This window comes from Tachyglossus aculeatus, chromosome 21, assembly GCF_015852505.1.
Source record: "Tachyglossus aculeatus isolate mTacAcu1 chromosome 21, mTacAcu1.pri, whole genome shotgun sequence".
In the NCBI taxonomy this organism is placed as follows: domain Eukaryota; kingdom Metazoa; phylum Chordata; class Mammalia; order Monotremata; family Tachyglossidae; genus Tachyglossus; species Tachyglossus aculeatus.
In genome coordinates this window covers 40,054,431-40,068,529 of record NC_052086.1, presented here as the reverse complement: position 1 = coordinate 40,068,529, position 14,099 = coordinate 40,054,431, and positions in this window count along the sequence as shown.

The following is a 14,099-nucleotide window of genomic DNA, read 5'->3' as shown; positions in this document are numbered from 1 at the left end:
CAGATGAGGTCACTGAGGCACAGAGAAGTTAAGTGTCTTCCCCAAGGTCACACAACTGACAAGTGGCTGAGCGGGGATTCGAACCCATGACCTCTGACTCCCATGCCACGCTGCTTCTCAGCAATGGGGTAGAGACAAGCGAATCAGTTTGGACAGAGGCCGTGTCCCACGGGGGGCTCACAGTCTTCATCCTCATTTTACCGATGGGGGAACTGAGGCCCAGAGGAAGTGAAGCGACTAACCCAATGTCACACAGCAGACAAGAGGCGGTGGGGGATTTGAACTCAGGTCCTTCTGACTCCCGGGCCCGTGCTCTATCCATTAGTCCATGCTGCTTTTCTGGGTTCTAATCCCGGCTCTATCTCTTGCCTGCCGGGTGATCTTGGATAAGTCACTGCACTTCTCCGTGCTCAGGTTCCTCATCTGTAAAATGGGGATTTGATACCTGTTCTCCTAGTCATTCATTCATTCAATCATATTTATTGAGCGCTTACTGTGTGCAGAGCACTGTACTAAGCGCTTGGGAAGTCCTATTTTCACCCTCTAGATTGTATGCTCAATGTGGGCAGGGAACGTGTCTACCAACTTTATTGCATCGAGCCCTCCCAACCGCTTAGTTCAGTAAGCGCACAGTTAGCGCTCAATAAATTTGATTGGTCTCTCAATTGCTTAATTGTTGGATTCCATATAATAATAATAATAATGATGATGGTATTTATTAAGCACTTACTATGTGCAAAGCACTATTCTAAGCGCTGGGGAGGTACAATCAATCAATCAATCAATTGTATTTACTGAGTGCTTACTGTGTGCAGAGCACTGTACTAAGCGCTTGGGAAGTACAAGTTGGCAACATATAGAGACAGTCCCCACCCAACAGTGGGCTCACAGTCTAAAAGATACAAGGTGATCAGGTTGTCCCATGGGGGGCTCACAGTCTTAATCCCCATTTTACAGATGAGGGAACTGAGGCACAGAGAAGTTAAGTGACTTTGCCCAAAGTCACACAGCTGACAATTGGCAGAGCTGGGATTTGAACCCATGACCTTGGACTCCAAAGCCCGGGCTCTTTCCACTGAGCCACGCTGCTTCTCCATAGGACAGGGAATGCTTTCAATCTTCTTATAATGCATCTACCCCCCTTTTAGACTGTGAGCCCACTGTTGGGTAGGGACTGTCTCTATATGTTGCCAATTTGTACTTCCCAAGCGCTTAGTACAGTGCTCTGCACATAGTAAGCGCTCAATAAATACGATTGATGATGTTTAGTACAGTGTTGGGCGCCTAGTAAGGAGGTAACGATAACAAGGATATCATTAGATTTCCAGTTGTGAACCTGAAGCCTGCTCCAAACCATCCAGGACTCAGTCTCCGACTATCATTCGTTCATTCGATCGTATTAATCGTATCGTATTAGAGAAGCAGTGTGGCTTAGTGGAAAGAGCCCGGGCTTGGGGGTCAGAGGTAGTGGGTTCTAATCCCAGCTCCGCCGCTTGTCTGCTGTGTGATCAGGCTGCTCTGTGCAAAACACTGTTCTAAGCGCTGGGGAGGTTACAAGGTGATCAGGTTGTCCCACATAGGGCTCACAGTCTTAATCCCCATTTTACAGATAACTGAGGCACAGAGACGTTGTGACAAAATCACCCAGCTGACAAGTGTCGGAACCAGGATTAGAACCCGTGACCTCTGACTCCCAAGCCCGTGTTCTTTCCACCGAGCCACACTGCTTCTCTGGGAACGTTGTTTGGGAACGTTCCTCCGGCAACACGAGCCCCACTGGGGAGACCATCAGTGTGCATGTAGCGTGGGTCTAAACCCTTGGGAGAGTACAATCGAGGCAAAATTGGATTTTGCCTTAAGGCCTTGTCGGTTGCGAACATAAGTGCCACTGTATAGGACAGCTGGGTGTGTGTACCACATGGGCATCTTCTTCCACTGGCACCACGGCTGTCTGCTACTAGTTTCAACAGAAAAGGGCTATTTTTGAGGAGTTTTTCCCAGGCTGAGCCCTCATTCCCCCTACTTGTCCCCCCCCTGCTTCACCCAAACATTCAGACCCCCATATCCTTCTAGACTGTGAGCCCGCTGTTGGGTAGGGACCGTCTCTATATGTTGCCAACTTGTACGTCCCAAGTGCTTAGTCCAGTGCTCTGCACACAGTAAGCGCTCAATAAATACCATTGAATGAATGAATGAATGAATGAATGTGACCTTGGACAAGCCACTTCACTCCTCTGGGCCTCCGTTCCCTCATCTGTAAAATGGAGATGAAGACTGTGAGCCCCACGTGGGACAACCTGCTTACCTTGTATCTATTCAGCGTGGCTCAGTGGAACGAGCCCGGGCTTTGGAGTCAGAGGTCATGGGTTCAAATCCCGGCTCTGCCAGTTGTCAGCTGTGTGACTTTGGGCAAGTCACTTAACTTCTCTGTGCCTCAGTTACCTCATCTGTAAAATGGGGATTAAGACTGTAAGCCCCCAGGTGGGACAACCTGATCACCTTGTAATCTTCCCAGCGCTTAGAACAGTGCTTTGCACATAGTAAGCACTTAATAAATGCCATTATTATTATTATTATTATTATTATTCCAGTGCTTAGAACAGTGCTTGACACATAGTAAGTGCTTAACAAATATAATCATTATTATTATTTATTGAGTTCTTACTATGTGCAGAGCACTGTACTAAGCCCTTGGGAGGGGGCAATACAACAATGTAACGGTTACATTTCCTGCCCACCAAGAGCATACGGTCTACGCTTAGTACAGTGCTCTGCACACAGTAAGCACTCAATAAATGCAATTGAATGAATGAACGAATGGGAACGGAGATAGCAGCGTGGCTCAGTGGAAAGAGCACGGGCTTTGGAGTCACAGGTCTGGGTTCGAATCCCGGCTCTGCCAATTGTCAGCTGTGTGACTTTGGGCAAGTCACTTCCCTTCTCTGGGCCTCAGTTCCCTTATCTGGAAAATGGGGATGAAGATTGGGAGCCCCCCGGGGGACAGCCTGATCACCTTGTAACCTCCCCAGCGCTTAGAACAGTGCTTTGCACATAATGAGCGCTTAATAAATGACATTAAAATAAAGAAAGGTACAGTCTTCAGCGAGAGCCCGACTGGAATTCCACAAACCCACACGTAAGCACATCTCCACACACCAGAATCCTTCATCGGCCCCAGTGAGCTGGTCACGGGAAGAAAGAATGGCCGCGTCGAGGGGGGATCCCTAGGGAGGAATGTTTATTTAATCCACAAAATGTTTGGAGAGATAAATTGCGGTGAGGAGTTAGATCCAGCGTTAGATGCTTGAAGCCATCCTAGCAATATGGATCTATTTTCTCCGCGTATCGATACATCTTGAAATGGAATCAAGTCTTCCCTAATGTGGAGGACATCTGTTTTGGGGGCAGAGGATCTGTCAGAGGGAATTTTCATTCCATGAGGAATGGTGAGCTTTCACCCTGCCGCTGAATCAATCAATCAATCAATCAATCATATTTATTGAGTGCTTACTGTGTGCAGAGCACTGTACTAAGCGCTTGGGAAGTCCAAGTTGGCAACATATAATAATAATAATAATGATGGCATTTATTAAGTGCTTACTATGTGCAAAGCACTGTTCAGGTTACAAAGAGATCAGGTTGTCCCACAGGGGGCTCACAGTCTTAATCCCCATTTAACAGATGAGGGAACTGAGGCCCAGAGAAGTGAAGTGACTCCCCCAAAGTCACACAGCTGACAATTGTAGGAGCTGGGATTCGAACCCATGACCCCTGACTCCAAAGCCCAGGCCTTATCCACTGAGCCATGCTGCTTCTCTAATAATGATGGCATTTATTAAGCGCTTACTATGTGCAAAGCACTGTTCTAAACGCTGGGGAGGATACAAGTTGATCAGGTTGTCCCACGGGGGCCTCACAGTCTTAATCCCCATTTTACAGATGAGGTAACTGAGGCACAGAGAAGTTAAGTGATTCGCCCAAAGTCACACAGCTGACAATCGGCGGAGCCGGGATTCGAACCCATGACCTCTGACTCCAAAGCCCGGGGTCTTTCCATTGAGCCACGCTGCTTCTCAACATATAGAGACAGTCCCTACCCAACAGTGGGCTCACAGTCTAGACCAAAGCCATTTCTCCTTGTATCCCCCCCAGCGCTTAGAACAGTACTTTGCACATAGTAAGCGCTTAATAAATGCCACAATAATAATAATTATTATTATTCTTGGAGGTTGAGAGCCATCCGGACTTGTTTGGGACGTCGGGGTGGAGGGAAATCAATCAGTCAGTCAATCGAATTCATTGAGCGCTTACTGTGTGCAGGGCACTGTATTAAGCGCTTGGGAGAGTATGGTTCAACAATAAACGGACACATTCCCTGACCACAAATGAACTTACAGTCTAGCAAGAAGCAGCATGGCTCACTGGAAAGCACACAGGCTTGGGAGTCAGAGGTCATGGATTCTAATTCTGGCTCTCATTCATTCATCGCTTGTCAGCTGTGTGACTTCGGGCGAGTCACTTCGCTTCTCTGGGCCTCAGTTTCCTCATCTGTAAAATGGGGATTAAGACTGTGAGCCCCCCATGGGACAATCTGATTACCTTGTATCCCCACCAGTTCTTAGAACAGCGCTTGACACATAGTAAGCGCTTAACAGATGCTATCATTATTATTATTATTTCACTTCTCTGGGCCTCAGTGACCTCATCTGTAAGATGGGAATTGAGACCGTGAGCCCCACATGGGACAGGGACTGTGTCCAACCTGATTACAGTGCTTGGCACATAGTAAGCGCTTAATAAATTCATTCATTTATTCATTCAGTCGTATTTATTGAGGGCTTACTGTGTGCAAAGCACTGGACTAAGCGCTTGGGAAGGACAAGTTGGCAACATATAGAAACGGTCCCTACCCAACAGCGGGCTCACGGTCTAGATTATTATTATTATTATTATTAGCTTGTATCTACCCTAGCCTTCTAAGGATATGCATAGAGAAACAGCATGGCTCAGTGGAAAGAGTCCGGGCTTTGGAGTCAGAGGTCACGGGTTTGAATCAGGCCACCGCCACATGTCTGCTGTGTGACGTTGGGCAAGTCACTTAACTTCTCTGAGTCTCAGTTCCCTCATCTGTCAAATGGGGATGAAGACTGTGAGTCCCACATGGGACAACCTGCTCACTTTGTATCCTCCCCCAGCACTTAGAACAGTGCTTTGCACATAGTAAGCGCTTAACAAATGCCATCATCATCATCATCATCATCATCATCATCATCATCATCATTACCAGAATGACTTTCTGACAGAAGATGGGATGTTCTGAAGAAGGGGCCTCCATGGAGTCTCCATGGGGCGGAAATGACTCGACATCACTCAAAGAACAAGGAGACCCCAGCATTTAGTATGGTGCCTGGCACATAGTAAGCGCTTAACAAATAATAATAATAATTATGGTATTTGTTAAGCACTTACTGCGTGCAAGGCCCTCTGCTAAGGGCTGGGATAGATCCAAGCAAATCAGGTTGGACACACTCCCTGTCCCACGTGGGGCTCACGGTCTTCATCCCTGTTTTCCAGATGAGGTAACTGAGGCCCAGAGAAGTGAAGTGACTTGCCTAAGATCACACTGCAGACGAATGGTGGAGCTGGGATTAGAACAGATGACTCCGAGGTCTGTGTTGTACCCACTGCAAGAAATACCGCTATTATTATTATTATTATTATTATTATCATTATTATGATTTCCCTTCTGCCCATCTCTGCCCCAGGACCAATGGCCTTCTCTGTTAACTCCTTCCCCAGCCGCAGCCCCTGGTAAGCGATGGAGGCCGAGGAACCAGAGACCCTCCATCCCGCCTTTGAAGAGGCTGTTTACCTGCAGCAAACTGTAATTAATCCAAGGGTTCCACAGCCAGCGTGGGGTTGTAATTGGATTAGTTAAACAGGAGATGATAACTAACAACATATGTTCCTCTCCCTCCGAGGGATAACAGGGATCGTGGGCGATTTAGTCTCAAACCCCCGCGGAGGGCAACTGTCTATTTCGTGTTTAAGGGTATCGGGAATGCTGGAGGCCTCGGGATTGAGCCGGGTGGGGGGCTGGAAAGGGTCTCACACTGCAGGCAGCTGCAGAAGGAAGGGGGTTTCTCCCTCTCTTTCATTCATTCATTCATTCATTCATTCATTCATTCAATCGTATTTATTGAGTGCTTACTGTATGCAGAGCACTGGACTAAGCGCTTGGGAAGTACAAGGTGGCAGCATCTAGAGACGGTCCCTACCTGACAGTGGGCTCACAGTCTAGAAGGGGGAGACAGACAACAAAACAAAACATATTAACAAAATAAAATCACTAGAATAAACATGTACAAATAAAATAGAGTAATAAATCCGTACAAACATATATACATATATACAGGTGCTGTGGGGAGGGGAAGGAGGTGAGGCGAAGGGGATGGGGAGGGGAGATAAGCCCCGTGACTTTGCCAAAGCCAGCTTTGAGCTTGCAGTGGGAAGGAGCATAGCCTGATAATAATAATAATAATGATGGCATTTATTAAGCACTTACTATGTGCAAAGCACTGTTCTAAGCGCTGGGGAGGTTACAAGGTGACCAGGTTGTCCCACGGGGGCTCACAGTCTTAATCCCCATTTGACAGATGAGGGAATGGAGGCCCAGAGAAGTTAAGTGACTTGCCCAAAGTCACACAGCTGACCATTGGCAGAGCCAGGATTTGAACCCATGACCTCTGACCCCAAAGCCCGGGCTCTTTCCACTGAGCCACACTGCTTCTCTAATGATGGGAAGAGCCCGGGCCTGGGAGCCAGGAGAACTGGGTTCTAATCCGGCCGCTGCTGTTGGGTAGGGACTGTCTCTAGATGTTGCCAACTTGTACTTCCCAAGCGCTTAGTACAGTGTTCTGCACACAGTAAGCGCTCAATAAATACGATTGAATGAATGAATGAATGAATTATTGGCAGTGTGACCTTGGGCAAGTCATTTACCTCCCCTGAGCCTCAGTTTCCTTAAGGAACAAGATTCAAGATCTGTTCTCCCTCCTCCTTAGACTGTGAGCCCCTTGTGGGACAGAGACTGTGTCCAAACTGATTATCTTTTTGTTTCATTGTCTGTCTCCCCCTTCTAGTTGATAGCATTTAAGTGCTTACTATGTGCAAAGCACTGTTCTAAGCGCTGGGGGGGATACAAGGTGATCAGGTTGTCCCACGTGGGGCTCACAGTTTTAATCCCCATTTTACAGATGAGGTAACTGAAGCCCAGAGAAGTGAAGTGACTTGCCCAAAGTCACACAGCTGACAATTGGCAGAGCCGGGATTTGAACCTATGACCTCTGGCTCCAAAGCCTGGGCTCTTTGCACTCAGCCACCTTGCTTCTCTGGTATTTGTAAAGCACCTACTATGTGCAAAGCACTGTTCTAAGCGCTGGGGAGGTTACAAGGTGATCAGGTTGTCCCACGTGGGGCTCACAGTTTTAATCCCCATTTTACAGGTGAGGTAACTGAGGCCCAGAGAAGTGAAGTGACTTGCCCAAAGTCACACAGCTGACAATTGGCGGAGCCGGGATTTGAACCCACGACCTCTGACTTCAAAGTCCGGGCTTTTTCCACTGAGCCATGCTGCTTCTCCTAAGAACCTCCCCACGGTTCTTCTAGACCGTGAGCCCGTTGTTGGGTAGGGACCGTCTCTATTTGTTGCTGACTTGTACTTCCCAAGCGCTTAGTCCAGTGCTCTGCACACAGTAAGCGCTCAATAAATACGATTGAATGAATGAATACGATTGAATGAATGAATGAATCTTGTACCTACAGTGCTTGAACAAAGTTCATCGGTAAAATGGGGTTTCAAGATCCGTTCTCTGTCTTCCTTAGACTGTGTCCAAGCTGATTATCTGTATCTAACCCTGTGCTTACCGCAAGGGTTGGAATGGTTAGATCAATCAATCAATCAATCAGTCGTATTTATTGAGTGCTTACTGTGTGCAGAGCACTGGACTAAGCGCTCGGGAAGTACAAGCTGGCAACATATAGAGGCAGTCCCTACCCAACAGTGGGCTCACAGTCTAGAAGGGGGAGACAGAGAACAAAACCAAACATACTAACAAAATAAAATAAATAGAATAGACAGGTACAAGTAAAATAAATAAATAAATAAATAGAGTAATAAATAAATAAATAGAGTAATAATAAATAAATAGAGTAATAATAAATAAATAGAGTAATAGTTAAGCAGCGTAGCCTAGTGGAAAGCACATGGGAAGTCAAAGGATGTGGGTTCTAATCCCAGCTGTGCCATAGGTCTGCTGTGTGACCTTGAGCAAGTCACTTACCTTCTCTGGGCCTCAGTTCCCTCCTCTGTAAATTGGGGATTAAGATTAAGAACCCCATGTGGGGCAGGGTCTGTGTCCAACCTGATTACCTTGCATCTACCCCAATGCCTAGACCTGTGCTTGGCACACAGTAAGCGCTTAAGCAATACCTCAGTTATTATTATTCATTCATTATTATTGGAACAAATTAAGTGCTGAAAAAATGCCCAATTATTACTATTAGAGACTTAGGTCAGCCTGAACACGGAATAGGTCACGGAACAGGCAGGGGGATGGATTCCATGACTTCTCGAGGGCATATTTGTCATCTGTCTCCCTGTTCTAGACTGTGAGCCTGTTGTTGGGTAGGGACCGTCTCTATATGTTGCCAACTTGTATGTCCCAAGCACTTAGTACAGTGCTCTGCACACAGTAAGCACTCAATAAATATGATTGAATGAATGAATAAATGAATATTCTGCTGGCAGAACTCAGATTTCATGGAATCTACAAACCACCTAGCAACCAACCATCCCAACCATCCTCAAGACATCACTCTGCCTCCTTTCCTCTTCTCCCAATCCTTTCTCCATCACCTGACTTGCTCCTTTTATTCATCCTCCCTCCCAGCCCCACAGTATCTGTGTCCATATCTGTCATTAATTATTTCTATTTCTGTCTGCCTTCCTTCTAGACTGTAAACTCATTGTGGGCAAGGAATGTGTCTATTGTTCTATTGTTCTCTAGACTGTAAACTCATTATAGACAAGGAATGTGTCTATTGTTCTACTGTTTTCACCCAAGTGCTTAGTACAGTGCTCTGCACACAGTTCACAGTTAGTGCTCAATAAATACTACTGAATGAATGAATATTCTGCTGGCAGAACTCAGATTTCATGGAATCTACAAACCACCTAGCAACCAACTATCCCAACCATCTTCAAGACATCGCTCTGCCTCCTTTCCTCTTCTCCCAATCCCTTCTGCATCACCTGACTTGCTCCTTTTATTCATCCCCCCTCCCAGCCCCACAGCATTTGCATCCATATCTGTCATTTATTTATTTCTATTTATGTCTGTCTTCCTTCTAGACTGTAAACTCATTGTGGGCAAGGAATGTGTCTCTCTTTATTGCTCTTTTGTTCTCACCCAAGTGCTAAGTACAGTGCTCTGCACACAGTAAGCGCTCAATAAATATGATTGAATGAATGAACGAATGAATATTCTGCTGGCAGAACTCAGATTTCATGGAATCTACAAACCATCTAGCAGCCAACCATCCCAACCATCCTCAAGACATTGCTCTGCCTCCTTTCCTCTTCTCCCAATCCTTTCTTCATCACCTGACTTGCTCCTTTTATTCATCCTCCCTTCCAGCCCCACAGCATTTGTGTCCATATCTGTCATTTATTTATTTCTATTTATGTCTGTCTTCCTTCTAGACTGTAAACTCATTGTGGGCAAAGAATGTGTCTCTCTTTATTGTTCTATTGGTCTCACCCAACAGCTAAGTACGGTGTTCTGCACACAGGAAGCACTCAATAAATACGATTGAATGAATGAATGAATGAATATTCTGCTGGCAGGACTCAGATTTCATGGAATCTGCAAACCACCTAGCAACCAACCATCCCAACCGTCCTCAAGACATCACTCTGCCTCCTTTCCACTTCTCCCAATCCTTTCTTCATCACCTGACTTGCTCCTTTTATTCATCCTCCCTCCCAGCCCCACAGCATTTCTGTCCTATCTGTCATTTATTTATCAGAGAAGCAGCGTGGCTCAGTGGAAAGGGCCCGGGCTTGGGAGTCAGAGGTCAGGAGTTCTAATCCCGGCTCCTCCACTTACCGACTGTGTGACCTAGGGCAAGTCACTTAACTTCTCTGTGCCTCAGTTACCTCATCTGGAAAATGGGGATGAAAACTGTGAGCCCCATGTGGGACAACTTGATTACCCTGTATCTATCCCAGCACTTAGAGCAGTGCCTGGCACATAGTAAGCACTTAACAAATACCATCATTATTAATATTCATTTCTATTCATATCTGTCTGCCTTCTAGACTGTAAACTCATTGTGGGCAAGGACTGTGTCCCTTTATTTTTCTATTGTCCTCACCCAAGTGCTTAGTCCAGTGCTCTGCACACAGTATGTGTTCAATAAATATGATTGAACAGCTCGACTCTTCCCCAAACTTCTCTCTCATTCATTCATTCAATTGTATTTATTGAGCGCTTACTGTGTGCAGTGCACAGTACTAAGTGCTTGGGAAATACAAGTTGGCAACATCTAGAGACGGTCCCTACCCAACAGTGGGCTCACAGTCTAGAAGGGGGAGACAGAGAACAAAACAAAACATGTTAACAAAATAAAATAAATAGAATAAACATGCACAAATAAAATAAATAAATAACTAGAGTAATAAATACATACAAACATATATACGTATATACAGGTGCTGTGGGGAGGGGAAGGAGGTAAGGCGGGAAGGATGGAGAGGGGAAGGAGGGGGAGAGGAAGGAGGGGGAGAGGAAGGAGGGGGCTCAGTCTGGGAAGTCCTCCTGGAGGAGGTGAGCTCTCAGTAGGGCCTTGAAGGGAGCAAGAGAAGTGGCTTGTCGGATGTGCAGAGGGAAGGCATTCCGGGCCCCGGGGATGATGTGGGCCGAGGGTCGACGGCGGGACAGGTGAGAACGAGGCCCAGTGAGGAGATTAGTGGCAGAGGAGTGGAGGACGTGTGCTGGGCTGGAGAAGGAGAGAAGGGAGGTGAGGTAGGAGGGGGCGAGGGGATGGACAGCCTTGAAGCCCAGGGTGAGGAGTTTTTGCCTGATGCTTAGGTTGATTGGTAGCCACTGGTGATTTTTGAGGAGGGGAGTATATATGTATATAAACATATACACCTGTATATATGTTTGTACATATTTATTACTCTATTTATTTATTTATTTTACTTGTACATATCTAGTCTATTTATTTTATTTTGTTAACATGTTTGGTTTTGTTCTGTCTCCCCCTTCTAGACTGTGAGCCCACTGTTGGGTAGGGACTGTCTCTATATGTTGCCAACTTGTACTTCCCAAGCGCTTAGTACAGTGCTCTGCACACAGTAAGCGCTCAATAAATACGATTGATTGATTGATTGATTGGACTTGCGAAGCACTTAGTACAGTGCTATGCACACAGTAAGCGTTCAATAAATATGATTGATTGATTGATTGATTGATTGAGTAACATGCCCGGAGCATTTCTGGACAAAGGCAATCCAGGCAGCGGCATGAAGTATGGATTGAAGTGGGGAGAGACAGGAGGTTGGGAGATCGGAGAGGGGGCTGATACAGTAATCCAGACGGGATAGGATGAGAGCTTGAAAGAGCAGGGTAGCGGTTTGGATGGAGAGGAAAGGGTGGATCTTGGCAATGTTGTGGAGCTGAGACCGGCAGATTTTGATGACGGCTTGAATGTGAGGGGTGAACGAGAGAGCGGAGTCGAGGATGACACCAAGGTTGCAGGCTTGTGAGACGGGAAGGATGGTAGTGGCATCAACGGTGATGGGAAAGTCAGGGAGAGGGCAGGGTTTGGGAGGGAAGACAAGGAGTTCAGTCTTGGACATGTTGAGTTTTAGGTGGCGGGCAGACATCCAGATGGAGATGTCCTGAAGGCAGGAGGAGATGCGAGCCTGAAGGGAGGGAGAGAGAGCAGGGGCAGAGATGTAGACTTGGGTGTCATCAGCGTAGAGATGATAGTTGAAGCCGTGGGAGCTGGGTGACTTTGAACGAGTCACTTCACTTCTCTGTGCCTCAGTTACCTCATCTGTAAAATGGGAATTAAGACTGTGAGCTCCATGTGGGACAACCTGTCTCCCCCAACACTTAGAACAGTGCTTCACACATAGTAAGTGCTTAATACAATCATCATCATTATTATTATCATTATTAATGAATGAATGAATGAATAAGGCCTTGAAGGTGGGGAGAGTGGTGGTCTAGTGTATACAGAATCATGGGTTCTAATCCCGACTCAGCCACTTGCCTGCTGTGTGACCTTGGGCAAGTCACTTCACTTCTCTGAGCCTCGGTGACCTCATCCGGAAAATGGGGATTGAGAATGTGAGCCCAGTGTGGGACAGGGACTGTGTCTAACCTGATTTGCTTGTATATACCCCAGTGCTTAGTACAGTGCGTGGCACGTAGTTAGCACTTAACAAATACCAAGATCCTTATTATTATTATTACAGAGTGGGAGGGAGTTTCAGGTTAGGGGGAAGATGGGGGAAAGGGGTCAGCGGTGAGAGAGACGAGATTGGGGCACTGTGAGGAGCCCAGTGTGTGGCCTGGCCTGGAGGAGGAGAGCAGTGAGGTGGATTCTGAGAGAAAGTCATTTAATCAATCCTCTTTATTGAACGCTTACTGGGTGCAGAGCACTGTGCTAAGTGCTTGGGAGAGTATCATACAGGAGAGTTGGAGGACACATTCCCTCCTACAACAAGCTAGAGGGAATACTAGACTGTGAGCCCACTGTTGGGTAGGGACCGTCTCTATATGTTGCCAACTTGTACTTCCCAAGCGCTTAGTCCAGTGCTCTGCACACAGTAAGCGCTCAATAAATATGATTGAATGAATGAATGAATGAATGAATGAATACTACCAAGAGGTGCTTTTCTTGGGAAGCAGCATGGCTCAGTGGAAAGAGCCCAGGCTGCCAACTTGTACTTCCCAAGGGCTTAGTACAGTGCTCTGCACACAGTAAGCGCTCAATAAATACGATTGATTGATTGATTGATTGATTGGGAGTCAGTGGTCGTGGGTTCTAATTCCAACTCCTCCACATGACTGCTACATGACCTTGGGCCAGTCACTTAACTTCTCTGAGCCTCAGTTACCTCATCTGTAAAATGGGGATTGACTGTGAGCCCTATGTGGGACAACGTGATCCCTAAGTGGGATATTGTGATCACCTTGTATACTCCCAGCGCTTGAAACGGTGCTCCGCACATAGTAAGCACTTAACAAATACCATTATTATTATTATTCTTATGATTGGGAGCCAGGGAGTAAATAGATCTCTCATCAATCAATCAATCAATCGTCTGTACTGAGAGCTTACTCTGTGCGGAGCACTGTTCTAAGCGCTTGGGAAAGGACAGGACAAGAAAATTAGCAGACACGCTCCCTGCCCCATAACAAGATTACAGTCCAGAGCTGGGAGACCGACACTAAGATGAAAAATGTCCTGCCTCTGGCCTGGGGAACCCTCCCTTCTCAAATCTGACAGACAATGACTCTCTCCCACTTCAAAGGCTTAAAGAAGGCCCAACTCCTCCAAGAGGCCTTCCCAGATTAAGCCCTCCTTTCCTCTTCTCCCACTCTCTTCTGTGTCGCCCTGACTCGCTCCCTTTTTTCTTCCCCCTCCCAGCCCCACACCACTGATGTCCGTACCTGTCATTTATTTGTTTATATTCATGTCTGTCTCCCCCATTCTAAACTGTAAACTCACTGTGGGCAGGGAATGTGTCTGTTTATTGTTTTATCATCCTCTCCCAAGCGCTTAGTACAGTGCTCTGCACACAGGAAGCCCTCGATAAATGCAATTGAATGAATGAATGAAATGAGTAATTTATAATATATAATTTAAAGTCATGTAGATAAGGGCTGTGGGTTGGGGGTGGGGAGAATATCAAATGTCCTTAGGTCAGAGATCTATGCAAGGATCTCTCATCCAAGGATAAGCACAGCGTTTGAACTTTATATGGGGTGGGAACATGAAAAATGGACATTTATTCACTG